This window comes from Rhipicephalus microplus, chromosome X (genome assembly GCF_043290135.1).
Source record: "Rhipicephalus microplus isolate Deutch F79 chromosome X, USDA_Rmic, whole genome shotgun sequence".
Lineage (NCBI taxonomy): Eukaryota > Metazoa > Arthropoda > Arachnida > Ixodida > Ixodidae > Rhipicephalus > Rhipicephalus microplus.
The window spans coordinates 43,088,073-43,103,328 of NC_134710.1; positions in this window are offsets into that span (position 1 = coordinate 43,088,073).

Below are 15,256 nucleotides of genomic sequence, written 5' to 3' on the forward strand. Positions count from 1 at the left end.
GTGAATTTATGCACAGGTGCAGCTACACACAATTTTATGCATTTTAAGTGTTAATGAGGTGCATTTCCTACCCAGAATATTTTCAGGTGTGAGAAATTTTTATGAACTCTCTATTCAATAAAATACCTAGACAACTGCTACACTCCAGAAGCATTACGATAGCGTGAATATTCATCAGACATCAGGCCACCTATATGAAAGGTAAACAAAGCTTGCAACTTCATAATGTTTTAGCCATTGCCAAGTGCACACTCAAAAGCAATAATGTGTTCACATAACATATAACCATATCCACAATTGACAATTTAAGACATAAGAATGATAACACACCTGGTGTGGGGCACCTGCTGATATAAAGACTGCGTCTCCAAGACACTGGGCAACAGCGTAGCCCTTAACGGCATATTCACGAAAAAGGCGCTCGCAGAGCTTGTGATCCAAATACCAGCTCTGGTCATGGATAGGATCATGATGGGGCTCCAGCTTCTCGTCACGCTCCAGTGCCACCTGTACCATAAGCAAGATGGTCTTCATGAGCAGTTGAAATTTACCAAACTGTACTCTCAGCACATTTGCATGCACAGTTGTCTTGACGCTGCCACATGTGCAGCCTTGAGCACTGGTTGCACTGAAGCTTTCAAACTTCTAGACACTGAAAAACAGTTTCGTTATGAATATACCTCAAGGATAACGCTGGATCGACCACCTTTGCGGTACAAAGCAGGCCGTTGAGGGCCATGCCATTTGCTGCTCAAGTCCTTGGGTCTATGGTGAACGGCCACTTTTTTACGGCGTGAATATTGAGGTGCCTACAAGAGTTCTGCAATCATGTCTCTGCTTGGCGCTGTCAGAAAACAACAGCCAGTTTGTCTCGCGTGAAATCTTCACTTTGGTACTGCGTGCGTAGTCCCATTTACATTAATGACGTGTACAATGAGAACATCTCATATTTACACCCGATCAGTCAAGTTGCTAGAAGCGCTGTAATGTGCAGTGCTCAGCTGCATCGAAGTTTTTGCGCCACATCGTAACTTATATACAGCCTCGGCTGTTTTTAGCTCAATTAGTGAGCATAATGCAGCCAATGATGCACATGACTACTGTGATTGTGTAGGTTTCTCGGAGCGATGAGTTTCAAATGACATCGACACTCGATCTCACACCACGAGCACTTTCAAGCAAACTTTGGAGAAAGAACAGTACTGCTTCGGAGCAGCCATAAGTGCTTTCGGAGCAGAAAAAAATGCTAGTTTGATGAAGCTATTGGTGTTTTACAAGCAGATATCAAATTTGCCATACAATAATTGGAGTTCATAGCAATGCCCAAACAACTGAAATAATAACGGTTATTAAGAAGTATACTTAAAAAAACATCAATAAAAATGAATTTCATGAAGCAAACAATGGGTAGTTGTCAAAACTGTGTTGTGAAATGACCTATAAATTAAAATACTTGTATTTGTGGCAAAAATCAAATCAAACAAGAAATGTTGAGTGCCGCATTTTAGAAGTAACCACTGTACCAATTAACTGTTGCTAAATAGGCAGCAGATAATCGATACGAGATGAAAGCACTCCTCATTTTAACACTTCATCACACTAGCCTGCATGTCAAGCTAAACACAGCCAAATGAGCTATATGCTTAATATGCCAGTTCTTGTGGCACAATTGAGATCAGGGTCAATAATGCTGCACAGCAGAGTGACTTGTTGGGCGACTTGGTTCATTTAAACGAGCTGCACACTAGTAGCACACAGAAACGGTAGTACACTGATTGTCGCAGTTTCTTTAGGACTTATGAGAAAGTCAAACCGTAGAAGTTCACTGGAGGCGCTTTGTTAGAGTGCCTTGAGCGTGCAGCGGAAGCGAACAAGCGCATCAAGTCACGTCACACGTGAGAAATAAGTGCCATCTGGCAGTTGTCTTAGAAAACAAAATGCGTGGCTCTGAGACGGGTGTGCACGCCCATCTCAGAGGTAATAAGGTGTAGAACGCAAGGCGACGGGTAGGTGCCACCACCGTTTCGTTTTTGCAAAGCGTCGGAAACACTCGCATTTCCATGCAAGCGTTGCATGGTCAGCGCAGCATGATAAGCGCTACGGTCCTTAAAATTATTTATGTATGCCTTTTCTAGTCAGAGACGCACATGCACAATATATAAGTGTTGTTAGGGTGCCCCAGACATGCGCAATATAATTGCTTTTTAATTGCCGATTCCACAAGCATGTACGCTCAACCTTGAGCAACATAGGTGGTCGCTGCGGATGGGGTCGACAGTTTCAAGTACCTGACACCATCAAGAAAGGAATGACAAATGTACAGGCAGACAGACCAAAATTTTTGCGTCAAAGGTCCGCAAGAAAGACTATCGTCTTTAAAATTACTGAATGGAACAGCATTCCTATTCTGGAACAATTTGGAGCAATCCACCTTTTCCATTTCCTTGTGGTGTCATCTGGTGTTTTGGTAGGGGCTGGGAGAACTGGCATTGCTAGAACGAAGGCCTCTGAGACCAGTTGTTACTGGACTTTTGCACTGGAGAAGGGCGCATGCGCTGTGGCAAATTGAAAAAGGTGAATCGGAGGATCACTTTCATCACTGCACTAGTTCTAATGTCACTTCGGTTGTCCAGACAATTCACAGAGCCTGCATCGTACCATATTACACCAATTGTGATCGTGTATGTTCACAATCATAGTGAGAGTTGTTCCCGGTGGTAAATGTACCCCCACCCCTCCCATTGTCACAAAACCACAATTTCAAAGTCAGTTTGATTCTTTTTGCAGTTTACTTGCGAGACCAAACCAACGCTTCCTCTTAATATTTTTATCAATGCCAGCCAGATCCTCCTGATCCAGTTGTACACTACCTTCTATTCTAGCCCTATCCCACTCTCGCACACCACCTAGCCTTCATAACAGTATTATTATAAAGTAGTTTTTTGATCAGTTGTGTACAAATCCGTGGGGCGGCTTCTCGCATTCCTCGTGTTCACGTTATTGGCAGTCAGGCTGCCTTTCTAAAAGATATGGTGCTTTAAGATAGCATGTCACCGATCGTGGCACTTTGAGGGCAACCAAAGGGGAAGCGTCACTGCAACGCTACTGCATGCGCTGTGCTGTGATGCGGTGGCGGCAATGCTTTGAACTGAGCACAAAGAAAGGGGCCCGAAGGAACAAATCAGACAGACTTATGATATTGGAGTGGGAAACATGCTAATCACATCTACGGGGTAAAATTCTCGAAAGCATGTATGATGCAAGCAGTGCTACCTATCATGTAGTGTGCAACACGACCACTCCGCAAAATAAGGTAGACAGACCGCTCCCGGTGAGAAGCAGGCATTTGCACTGGATGTCACAGAAATGAAAGAGACGTTGACCAAGCAAAGCAGCAGGTGTACATCGCTTGCAGCTCATGAGCATGCAAAGTCAAAATTTCTGTTTGATGTGCCCCACATAACACCTCTGCATGCGAACCGATTGAGGCTTGTTGCACACAAGGCTAATATAAACGTTTAGCGTAAACATGCAGCTTATATTTAAGCTGAGCAGCAACAAAAGAACTACCACTAATAATAAAATATTTACGGTATCTCACAGTATGATATTTACACAAAAGTATGTTAACATGTTCTGCTGCTGGAGAATTTAGTGTCCTGGAAGTTCATGTGCTTTACATACACCTCGATCATGTGGGTACATACCCAAGGTCCTTACCTAGTCCAGCTGTATCTACACACAGTAGCTTCAACCGGTCGAAAATGAACAACTGATATTTTCAGGTTTTCAGTGTGTGAAAACTTTTCCTGGTCAACATACAGCTGATCACCAGCCTTTGTCGCACTCACAGTCATAGGCTTGCACACGCATAAGGGGGTGACACAGCTGTTTTCATCATGCAAAGTTACTTTCACTTGATGTCAACGTTATAATAGCGGGATACCACCAATAGTTGCACTTCACTATGCAACAAATTTACAACGCGCACAACTGAGTTATGCTTGAATGGATTTTACACAAACATGTGGTCCGTCCCCATTATGTGATAGCGATGACACTGCCGAACTCTTGACGGAAGGCTGTTGCCAAAGCGGTATCGTTTTCGTTCTCCCGCACAAGCAACCACTAGAGATATGCGCAAAGGAATAGATTTTTTATGGTTAAGAATAAAGAGTCGATCACACCTCTTTCAACGGAGTAATGCTGCCATTAGCTGCCACTGGCAAGAATCAATAATCGACCTTCCATGCAAAGGCACAAGGTCATGCCGTGGGCTTATTCAGGCAGTCTGTACCCGTTTTTTGAGAAAGCGCGAGCGTCATTTCTATATTCTTAGTTTTCAATTATACGAAGATTTTGCCTGGTCCCCTGAGAGTCAGATAGCCGAGGTTCCACTGTAATCGCTAAGCTTCACGAGAACTTGGTTTTGACCTAGATGGTGCCTACTGTTCAAAATGCTGACTGCACAAAAAGATTCGGACAGAGGGAGGTACGACTGTCTTCCCGTACGTCCCTCTGTCCCGGTCTTTTTGTTCTGTCAACACGTCAAAAAATCGCTATGTTGCCAGCTTCAAAAAAGCTGAAACGAAAAGTCGCGGCGACCCACGAGAAGTTAACGCAACGGTGCTGACGATAAACATAGGAGGCGAGTAAAATTTCACTGCAGTTTTTAAGCAGAGCTCGTAAATGGATAATTGGTTAGTAAGTTTTATTAAAGCTGGCCTTGTGGAATTCTGAAAGTATGCAGTGATGTTAACATTTTCAAAGACTCTTGAAGTGTTAGGTGAAAACTAAAGTGGAGACAAACTATTGCGAACACCATTGGCCGGCTGCATGTCAAGTGTCCGCACTAGTATTCAAAATGACTGTTTTTTTTTTTGCAGTCATTCAGTGATTCTCCAAGTTCAACGCAAGTCTATGATTACTAATAGATCATCTGGTTCCACTTAGAATATTGCAATATAAAGTTCATTGAATGACACAAATACCAATGCCCATTGTTGATTTATGTCGTCGTCGTATTTAATAGGTTGTGGCCTCTTACCGGTGTGCAGAATAACTAACGGATGTGTGAGTGCAAACAAGTGTGTAGAAGCAACACAATGAGAAAATCAAAATAAACATGTTGCAGATATGGAAGCACGGCATGGAGTATGGTAACTTTGGCGTGAGCTGCCACCATTGATGATACTCGGAAAGTGCACAAGTTTTTGGTAGCATTATTGTCATTTTGTTATGTATGAGTACTAAGGATGCATCATGACGAGCAAGCATATTCAGGTAATGAGCTAGCTTTAATGACCCACAGGATAAAAAACGTGCAGATATCATAACGCTACCTCAAAATTTTAAAGTCAACCAAGTATGAGCCGTTGAAGCAATGCTAGAGGAGTGTTCCTCATACCTCTCAGTCATATAGCTTAGAAAGTGCTAGCCCACTAATTTTGAATTGACGAGCACTTTGATTTCGCTAGCCGGAAGCGTTCCATAAAACTTATGTGCTCTTGCAGGAGATGGGAATGAGGGATGTTGATGTTACACAAAAATTCTTGGCAAAATGCCTTTTGCATAAACCCCCAGCTTTGACATTGTTTCTCTTAAGTGCAAATGATTAAGTGTGTCAGCAATCAAGCAGAATCAGAATTGGTGTGACGAACAGATGGGTACAGCAACAGGAACTACCTATTAAAAATTACCTTTGTGAGAAAGTGTGGCATGCAAAGTCATTTAGAAGAAGGGTGCACTTCAGAAGTCTCAGCTGCCAGTCTTTTACACTTGGGAGAGTTGTTATAGCCTAACAAAGTGCAGTGGTGGTTTGTCAACTGGTTCTCATTCACCAATTTGATTTTTAATTAGCCCCTCAAGCATTGTGCAATGCATAACAATGGATGGACAGATACATGATGGAGAGAAGTAGACAAAAGAAAATGCACCGGTTTTAGGTTATGCTCCTCCTGTCTGCGAGAAGTCTATCTAAGGTGTACACCAGACACAGGCCAAAGTGAACTTGTGCAATGCCGTGCTTGCATATCCGCAACATATTTGCACACTAGTTGAACTCACCTATCACACATGTGTTTCTTATATTGCAAAACAACACCTTTTAGCTATGACGACTACATGAATCCACAAGTGCATCAGGGTGAACACATGCACGTATGTGAACACGAACGTGCCTGCACACACATTTAATTTGATGGAATTGCGGCAATAAAGCCGAACTTGCATGTTTGTCAGAAGTTATCATATATGAACTACAAGGATACATGAATCCCGTCGAGCTCTTAAATAATGATCGGCCAGACTTTGTAGCTTCGGCCGACACGACTGTGCACTCCCATAGATGCTAAATAATGTTTCTTGGTGTCTGCTGCCACACTTCCACGAAAAAGTCACGTGCAAAAGATCCTTTCTTGGAACTATGTCAACCTTTCATTATTGCAATGGACCATGTGTGTGCACGCGATGCGTGAAGATTTTGCCAAATAGAAGCCATTTTAACAGAGTAGAAGTGCTTTGTTGCAGTTAAAATTTTATCGCATCAAGCTTTGACTGCATGCAGCAATGCCATTAATAATATCTGGGGTTTTACTAGTCAAAACCACAATATGATTATAGTGAACGTTTGATTTTTCGGATGCTCGAAATTCCAAACATGCCCGATTTCCTGGACTCATCTGTGGCACCGTCTAGTTCCCCCATAAAGTCAATGTATTAGAACGTGCGATTTTTGCACTCGTTGCGGCCTTGAAGCCACTACCGTGCTGCCATATCAGTTGATTTCAAAGCCTCGAAACACCGCAGTGCAGCAATGTCTCCTTGACTAGATGCCCACCGTGTCGTTCGCTTTCACATTGCAGCGGTTCTATTGAGTTCTCAAATCTGCGAGGCGGCACTCATTGCCTTACTGACTTCCTGCGGCAGCAGAAATGCAGGGTGCCTGCTAGCATGGTGTGATAGCACTTTCGGCATGGTAATAAGTGCAATGGCAATTTCAGAGGCACCACCACGTGATTGCTGTTGCAGGCAGTCACCATTCATGGCGCTCGTCCCCTTTTCACGGAAAAAAGAAAGAGGGTGTGAACCGAGTTCCAGACCATGCGACAGGCATCTATAACAAAGGCATTGGCCATGGCTGCTGTACTATCGTGCGGCGACGCGTCCGCGGTACAGAGAACACAGGGCACGCGCTGAAGCGCCGGCCGACACGAGGGATGCAGTAGCTGGTAGTCAAGTAGGAACACGGCTATCCCTTCCCCTCCGTTCCTTCAGTGCCCCGGTGTGCCGCCTATGTCATGGAGGCAATGGCACCCTGTGTTTAATGGTTTACATCAACACCGCTGCCAGGGATGCCACGCCGGAGCACAAGGAGGCACTGCTCCTTGAGGTAGAATTTATACAGGAGCTACGCCGAGTAGCCAAGCTTTGTGGATTCGGCGCGGCGGGCAATATCCTCGCTTTCGACCAGGTTGTCTCTGGCATCGCATCGCCTCACCTACAAAGAACTTTTTTAAAGATGAGCAAGGACTTCACACTACAGAAGGCGCTCGACCTAGCAAAAGAAGAGGAGCGCGCTGACCGTGCGTTCCTACAGTTATCTGGAGCGCAAGTTGACGCAATGTCGTCGCGTCCGATTAAAGATAGCGGCTCAGCTCGCTGAGCGATCCAAGATGCCAGGCCAAATGGCGGCAGTCTTCCCCTAGCTTCGATGCGAGATGGCGCTGGCGGGACTTTTCCTGCGTGACACTCCTCGCCCTCCGCTGCTGCGAACACCTCCTCTCCAGCTTCGCCGCCGCTCGCGCGGGTGCCTGCCACCGCTGCGGGTCAACGCAGCATTGGTCAGACTCCACCGCATGCCCTGCCAGGAGCCGAAACGTGTTCGCGGTGCGGACATCGTGGACATTTCACGCAGGTCTGCCGCATTACTACAGAGTCGACCTGTCATCAAGGCGCATCGACGGTGACCAATACAGTTACTGTCCTGAAAGTGGACGAAACTGTCACCACTATTGGACGTCTTCATCTTCCTGTACGGATGAATGGATCCACCTTCAACATGCTCATCGACACTGGGGCACCTGTGTCATTACTCAATGTCCAAGATTATACAAGGAACTTTTCGCATATCAATTTGCTACCTTTGCACCTCGTTCTACAGAATTACTCAGAGCAAGCCATAAATAATCATGGCTACTTCAAGGCAACAGTCTCGTACAACGGCAACTGCGCCACGATTCCCTTCTACGTCACGGACAAAGGCACCTCACTCCTGGGATTAGATACCATGCGAGCTCTGAAAATAATCATCAGAGGTGAGACCCTCACTTGTTCTCTCGTCGACTCCTCCGCGATTCCGTAGAATGCGCCACCAGCGTAGAATGCGCCACCAGAGTATCACCACCTGTTTTCGTCCGACATCGGCACCATCCGGAATTACATTCACCGTGTCAAGCGTCGACCAGGTGTGCAGCCAGTGGCGGCTAAACTGCGTCGTCTTCCCTTCTTGCTGAGGCGAAATTTGCAGATGAGCTGCAAGAAATAGAGTCGACTGGCTTCATTGAGAAAGTGAATGCTTCGGACTGGGTGTCTCCCTTGGTCGTCGTCCGCAAGAAGGACAATTCCATTGTAGTGGACGGGTTCCCTCTACATCGAGGAACTTTTACAACAGTTAACAGGTGCTAAATTTTTTTCTGAACTTGATCTTGCATCCCCATACCAGCAAGTTGAGTTAGAGGAGGAGAGTTGAGACCTTACTACTTTTGTAACGCATCAAAGGCTTTACAGATTTCGCATAGTGTGCTTCGGGCTGGCATCTGCTACAGCTATTTTCCAAAAAATGATGAGCGATGTACTGAAGGGGTGCCCAGGTGTTGTCTGTTACTTAGAGAATATCTTAGTTTGGGGCCGTAATCGGGAAGAACATGATGTGCGCTTGAAAGGTGTCTTGTCTAAAATAGATTCCTGTGGCAAGAAGCCTAATGACAAGTGTGTATTTGCTGCTACTGAAATCGCATCCTTAGGTCTCAACATAAGTGCTCGCGAGTTATCGCCGGTTGAGTTTAAGGTCGCTGTCATTCTTGATGCCCCTTTTCCTACTGATGTTAAAGCACTCCAATCCTTCTTGGCTCCTGGTCTGGCACCTATTGCATCAGAGGACGCGTTGGCATTGTCATTCACAGCTTTCTTTTCGCGCTTTCAAGAACGCCCCGTTTCATTGTTGACTGCACTGCTCTCCTTCTCAGAGAAGCTCTTGTTGACGGCACTCATCAGTTGCTGCAAAAACACAAGATCAAGGTGCTACATATTAACTAACAGCTTTACATCATCACTCTGAAAGATACTAGAAAAAGGAGAAAATAACTTCAAAATTGGCTCTGAAAGTCTATTTCGATCCAGGGTGACCATTATTTTAAGGGGAGACACTGCTGTTAAATATCAAGATTTTTGTTACAAGATACTCTAATAAAATTATGTATGTATATGGGTTTCTTCCTCCTGTATTCAAAAATGTAATCGGTTTCAATGTTCTTCAAGTAGTTATACTATGGGAAATTGCTTTAAATCTCGCTTTAAGGTGGCGGCGCTTGGCCCTTTGCAATGCTGATAGCGCGCGCAATGTTAGAACAAATTATGATCTTTTCGTGGCATTTAACTGCTGCCTTAGCACTTTGAAGGCCCATTTTATCACGTTTCCCAACCAAACTTAGCGTCAATAATTTGAGAGTAGGTGCTCAAAAGTGCAAATTTCCTGAAAAAAAGCTTTGCCAAAATGTCTCTTTTAGGCCATTATTGATTGCTCCAAGACCCGTGTCTATCCGTGAACAACAGTACATGCACCCAAACAAGCACCTTTGAGCAAAGATTCAACCTGTAACCTTGCGGTGAACTGCCGGCTTTCATGGCCAGCAAGTACAGGCAAGCATGTTCTCAAAGATGGAACCCAAACTTGCAGAAAGACAGCACAGTATTCCAACACTAGAGTGAATTTTTATAAGATATCTATTTTTTAATAGTAATGATTGTTATAACCCACCTTGCACAGCCAATAAGAGGAGCTTTTCTTGTAGTCAACACAAGAGTGAATTTCTATAAGATAATTGTTTTTAATAGGAATTATAGTTATAACGCACCTTGCAGAGACTTTTAGAGGAGTTTTTCTTGCAGTCGCTGTTCCACTCATGGCGTCTACGTTGCAGGTCCTGGCTGAGGTCCCAAAAAGCCGTGCTAGGTATTATTTGTGTTATCATCAGTTTATCCTGTTCGTGCGGCTGTCGATTGGCACACAGGAGCCACTGGAACTCATCTCTGTCTTTCGAGGGTGTGTCCTCAGCTGAAAAGGCAAAACAGTGTAAACAACAGACCATGAAACCATGTTAAAAATCACCAACCTTTCACTGTGCTATTCTTTTTTGCCTTGTAGCAATCTACACATAATAAGGTCGCCATTGTGACACACCCAGTGTATTTTGAAGAGAGTTGTATCACAGACATGACACAGTTCCCGCACACCTTGCACAACGCGCTTCCACAATATGGTCTTATCTTCGCCCACGTGTAGAGACTGCGCTTCTTGCTCTTGCTCCACGAGATCACAAAACTGGTCGCCAACATGGGACAGTATGATTTTGGCAGTGTTAACATCCAAGTCTTTGGGTGCATGATCCAACGGAGGCAACCACAGGTTTAAATCTTCTTCCGAAGCATCACTTGGTTCCGAGAAGCCACCACTGAGCAGAGTGCCTTTCTTGTCAAAGCGTAGCCTGAAAGTAAAAGTGTGCCAAATGAGCGACGTGAAAATTTATCTCTTCTTTGAACAACGCTTCGATGTCACTCGAACTTATTTTCTGAATGCGTAGAAGCGACAGAGACTGTTTGGCATTTTCTTGTTCCTCTGGTTCGGCGTCATGCAACACTCCGTACACTTGGGGAGCTTTGCAGCAACATCATAACACGACGCTCCTGCAGAAATGGCTTGCCCGACTTCTTCAGTTCGGCAATGGTTCGCTTGTCCGCTGATCGTTCTAATAAAAAGAAAAAGTAAACCGCGGATAAACATAAAACATCATCAAACAGAGTAATTAGAGTTCCATTTGGTATGCATGTATGCGTGCAAACAACATTCAAGACCACTTGCACATGTGAAGCGAAGCCCATGTGCATCATACACAGCTTTAGTAGGAGGCTGTTGCTTCATTTACTCAGTGCTTGCATCACTCCAGTAGCTATGCAAAGTTGATATGCACGTTTTCTTCCCTTTAAGGGCCCCAGGCTGCGACCACGACCTACTGTACTCCTGACTTGCCCAGCTGGCGGCGGTCAACGAAGCTGCCTGCACCGGCTCGGATTCCGAACTTCGCCGCCTAGGAAGCGCTCGGTGGATAGATGGATGGATGGTTGAATGGATGATTGGATGTGGCTGTACCCTTTAGATTGGGTGGCGGCCAGCGCCACCTAGCCGTAATACCTAGTGAACTCATCATTAGATTTATCTCTTTTTTTCCCTTTAAATAGTGAGGCTGATGATTCGTACTTTGCAGTGAATGGTTTAATTTTCACTCGCCTCTTGACTTTAGCCACCAATCAGATGACCTCCTTGTAGTTAATTCTACCCGCTTAAAGCCTATTTTGCCCTCCCTCTCCCTAAACCCCAGTGCTTTGAAAAACTCTGCGCAATCATCCTGAACTATAGGCTGAAGCCCTTCACAGAACATTATCAAGTGTTCGGCAGTTTCCTCGTCCTCTCCACACGCATTGCATACTGTGTCTACCCCTTCATATTTGGCCCGATATATCTTGGTTCGCAATACTTACGTCCTGGCCTCAAACAATAGAGAACTACCCCGAGAATTATCATAGGTCCTTTCCTTGGCAATTTCCTGCTTAAAAGTTCGATAGATCTCTAGTGCTGACTTCTTAATCATGCCAATTCTCCACATGTCAGTCTCCGTTTCCTTCGCTTGCTTCTTAACCGATAGTTCTTTTTGGTTTGGCAACCTAGCTGCTGTTTTCTAAGTATTTAATAGTCAATTTCCTGGTTCGCTTCCTCCATTTTGTATCGACATTCTTCATGTACAAGTAGCTGAAAACCTTCCTAGCCCAACGCTCCTCCCCCATTTCTCTCAATCGCTTCTCAAATTTTATCTTGCTGCTAGCTTCCCTGCCCTCAAATGGTGTCTATCCCATATCACCTTGCACTCCCTGATTTGGTGTATTCCCGTGAGCTCCTAAAGCAAGCCTACCTATTCCACGTTGCTTAATTTCTAATCTTGCTTGAACTTCTGATATCATGCATAAGACCGCATTGCCGAACGTCAGCCCAGGAACCATGACCCCTTTCCATATTCCTCTCACAACATCATACCTATTGTAATTCCACAGTGCCCTATTTTTCATCCCTGCTGCATTCCTGTTACCTTTAGTCATCACGTATATTTCGTGTTCCCTTAGGTTCTCGGTCCCATTGCTTATCAATACGCCCAGATATTTGTATTTATCTGTTATCTCCTGCGTGACTTCCTGTATTCTAAGCTCACTACCCTCGTTATCATTAAAAATCATGACTGCTGATTTGTTCTTACTGAATCTAAAATCTAACCTCTCTCCCTCATTACCGCAGATGTCCATCAACCTCTGCAAATCTTCCTTGTTGTCGGCCATTAGCACTATATCATCTGCGTACATTAATGCTGGTAGTGCCTGATCAATGAGTTTTCTTTGTTTGACTAAAGAGAGGTTGAAGCCAAGTCCACTTTCCTCTAATTTTGCCTCTAATCCTTGTAGGTACATCATGATCACTTTGTCCCTGGAACGCTGTAGAGAAGGTGGCAGGGAGGCGCGTTTAACAGAGATGGGCTGGTGGCGCGAGCTCATGGTGCACTTGGATGGCACCGACGCCGGCACATCTCTGTCGCGCCGACCTGCGCAGCACTGATAATAACGACTAGGTCGTTGAATGTCGTGTGGGTGTGCTGATCGGTTTCAAGTTCCTCGGTGCTGTCTTCAGAGGCGTTCGGCAGCAAGTTGGGCATCGCAGACGACTCAAGCTGTGCCAGGGCATGGTGCAACGTGTATGTGGATACGGGACCACCTTTTTCAGCCGGTACAGGAGAACTTGGGTGCGGAACGGCATGCTGGCCATATGCTTGCGTAGCAGGCGAGTCACAACCGGGCAACTTGGACATGGACATAACTGGAGCGTCGCACGCATTATTTCGTTTCTGGTTGCACAAGGCTGCAAAAGCACCACCGCATTGCGCAAAGAGCAACATGAAGCGTGGTTCCGTAATCTCCGCTGATCTATGCAGAGGCTATTGCGGAACCCACGAAGCGTGCATATCTTATCAGCCTCATGTCGCTACTAAGTTTTTTTCTTGTTGTTTACTTACGAGTAACCAAGCAGATATATCAATATCTTTGCGCACTTGTTCATGCTCAATCTGTGCGTGAAACTACGAAGCCGTTGAGAAATAACACTCGCAATGCAATCGAAGTGTACGGTGTGAAATAGACAATCAGTACATCTTGATGAAACATGAGTGCAAATACTAAAAATTATATGCTGTGATGCAATTGTGCTAGTTTGAAAAGTGCGCCACGCCATCAGCGTGAACCAAAACGGATGATGAAGATGACGCTCGGTTGCGGCACGTGTGAGCGTGAACATTTGAAGCCAATAAGGTGCCTCCACGGAGATTTAGGAGAGACACGGGAGAACAACAGCGAATCCAGGCAGGTGTGGCTGAGTCGGGACCGAGTGAAGAAGTTGGCCAGGGCGCGGGAGTGGTGGTCAGCAGAGCTCCTGCATCAAGGTCCCAGTTGGCTCCCACCTAGACACAAAGCTTCTTCTCGTCGCCTGACGTGGGCCAGACTTGTTCTGGTCTTCTGGCGTTGGCCAAGAAACGCCTCCGGATCCGTGTGCGAGCCGCGGCTGCCGAAAGGTCACTGACCTCGACCAGCCCGGCGCTTCTTTCCAAGCCAGTCAACGAGGTGAGCGCCTCAACCTTATTCGCCAGTCTTCCCCTGCTGCACGAGTGCGTCTTCACCGTCACTTTGTCGCATCAGTTGCAAGCCCCACATCACCGCTGTCACCATTTGCGTGAGTGCATCCATGCCTTAATAGCAGAGCCTCCGCTGCTAGCTAGCACCGCGTCCCGCTTTGCTGTGATAAGGGTTATTTTCCACTGAACATTTCTTTTTACGCTCTGTTCGCGTATTTAGCCGTTCGTTATTTTGTGAACCTCTTTCTAGTTTTGCATGGCGTGTTCTTTTTCTGTTGTTCATCTTTTACGGGTTTCTGAAATATATCGAGTGTTAGGGATTTGGTGGAAGCAAATGGTCTCGTTGGCTCATTTGTCGATGATGGTTATGTCATCGGTGGTTTTTGCTTTGCACGAACCTACACGAGAGCTTGCGCAATAAATAGTCTCGTGACATACGTTTTGCCGGTCTTTTGTTGTTGGCAACAGGCAGGAGAAAAAAGAAAATATTTTAATAAACAGGGAATTTAGTGTGCTTGGCAAATCCTTCAGGGAGGAGTTATGATTGCACGAGAAATGTGCCACCGTTTCGAACTCCGCCCGCCGACAAGAGCGGCGCAATACTGCCGCCGCACACTCATTTCGCGATGAGGCGCCTCTTCGACCTTTCTGTGTGGCCTCGCTATATTTACATGGCGCGCGCGGCCGACCTGCGGCGTGCTAGTCTTCGTTTCTGCGTGCTCGACACAGAACGGCAGCGTTGCGCAACCGAGGCATTTATTAGACACCAAAGTGCGGCCGCAAACAGCATTCGCAAGCAGCCGCGGTTTCTCCGAACAACTTATGATATAGTGAAAAGGACCACACTTGCGTTCTGTTGTTTTTATTACTTTTTTGCAGCAGCAGAAGAAAAACGAAAACAAAAACGGCCAAGCATTTCCCCGAGGGTGAACATGGTTAAGTGCGAATGCACGGGGTGATGCTGGAAGTGTTTCGGTTCCCCCGGTGGCACGAACCTCTTCGAGGCAAAAGCGTTCGGTTCACCCAATAGCCGCTTAAAACCGGCTTGACTTGGCTTAAAGTGTATGAATAGATGGCGTTGGTGATGCTATGAGGGGTATTTCGAGCGATGGGGGAGGGGGACGCGCGCAACGGCGTTAAAGATATAAGGCGCATTACTGACACCGATATCAGCGTCGCGTCCGTGGCTTATTCGGTAGAGCGTCGCGCTGCGGCCCGCCAAGTCCTCTTTCTTTTAAAGATAGAGAGAAGACTGC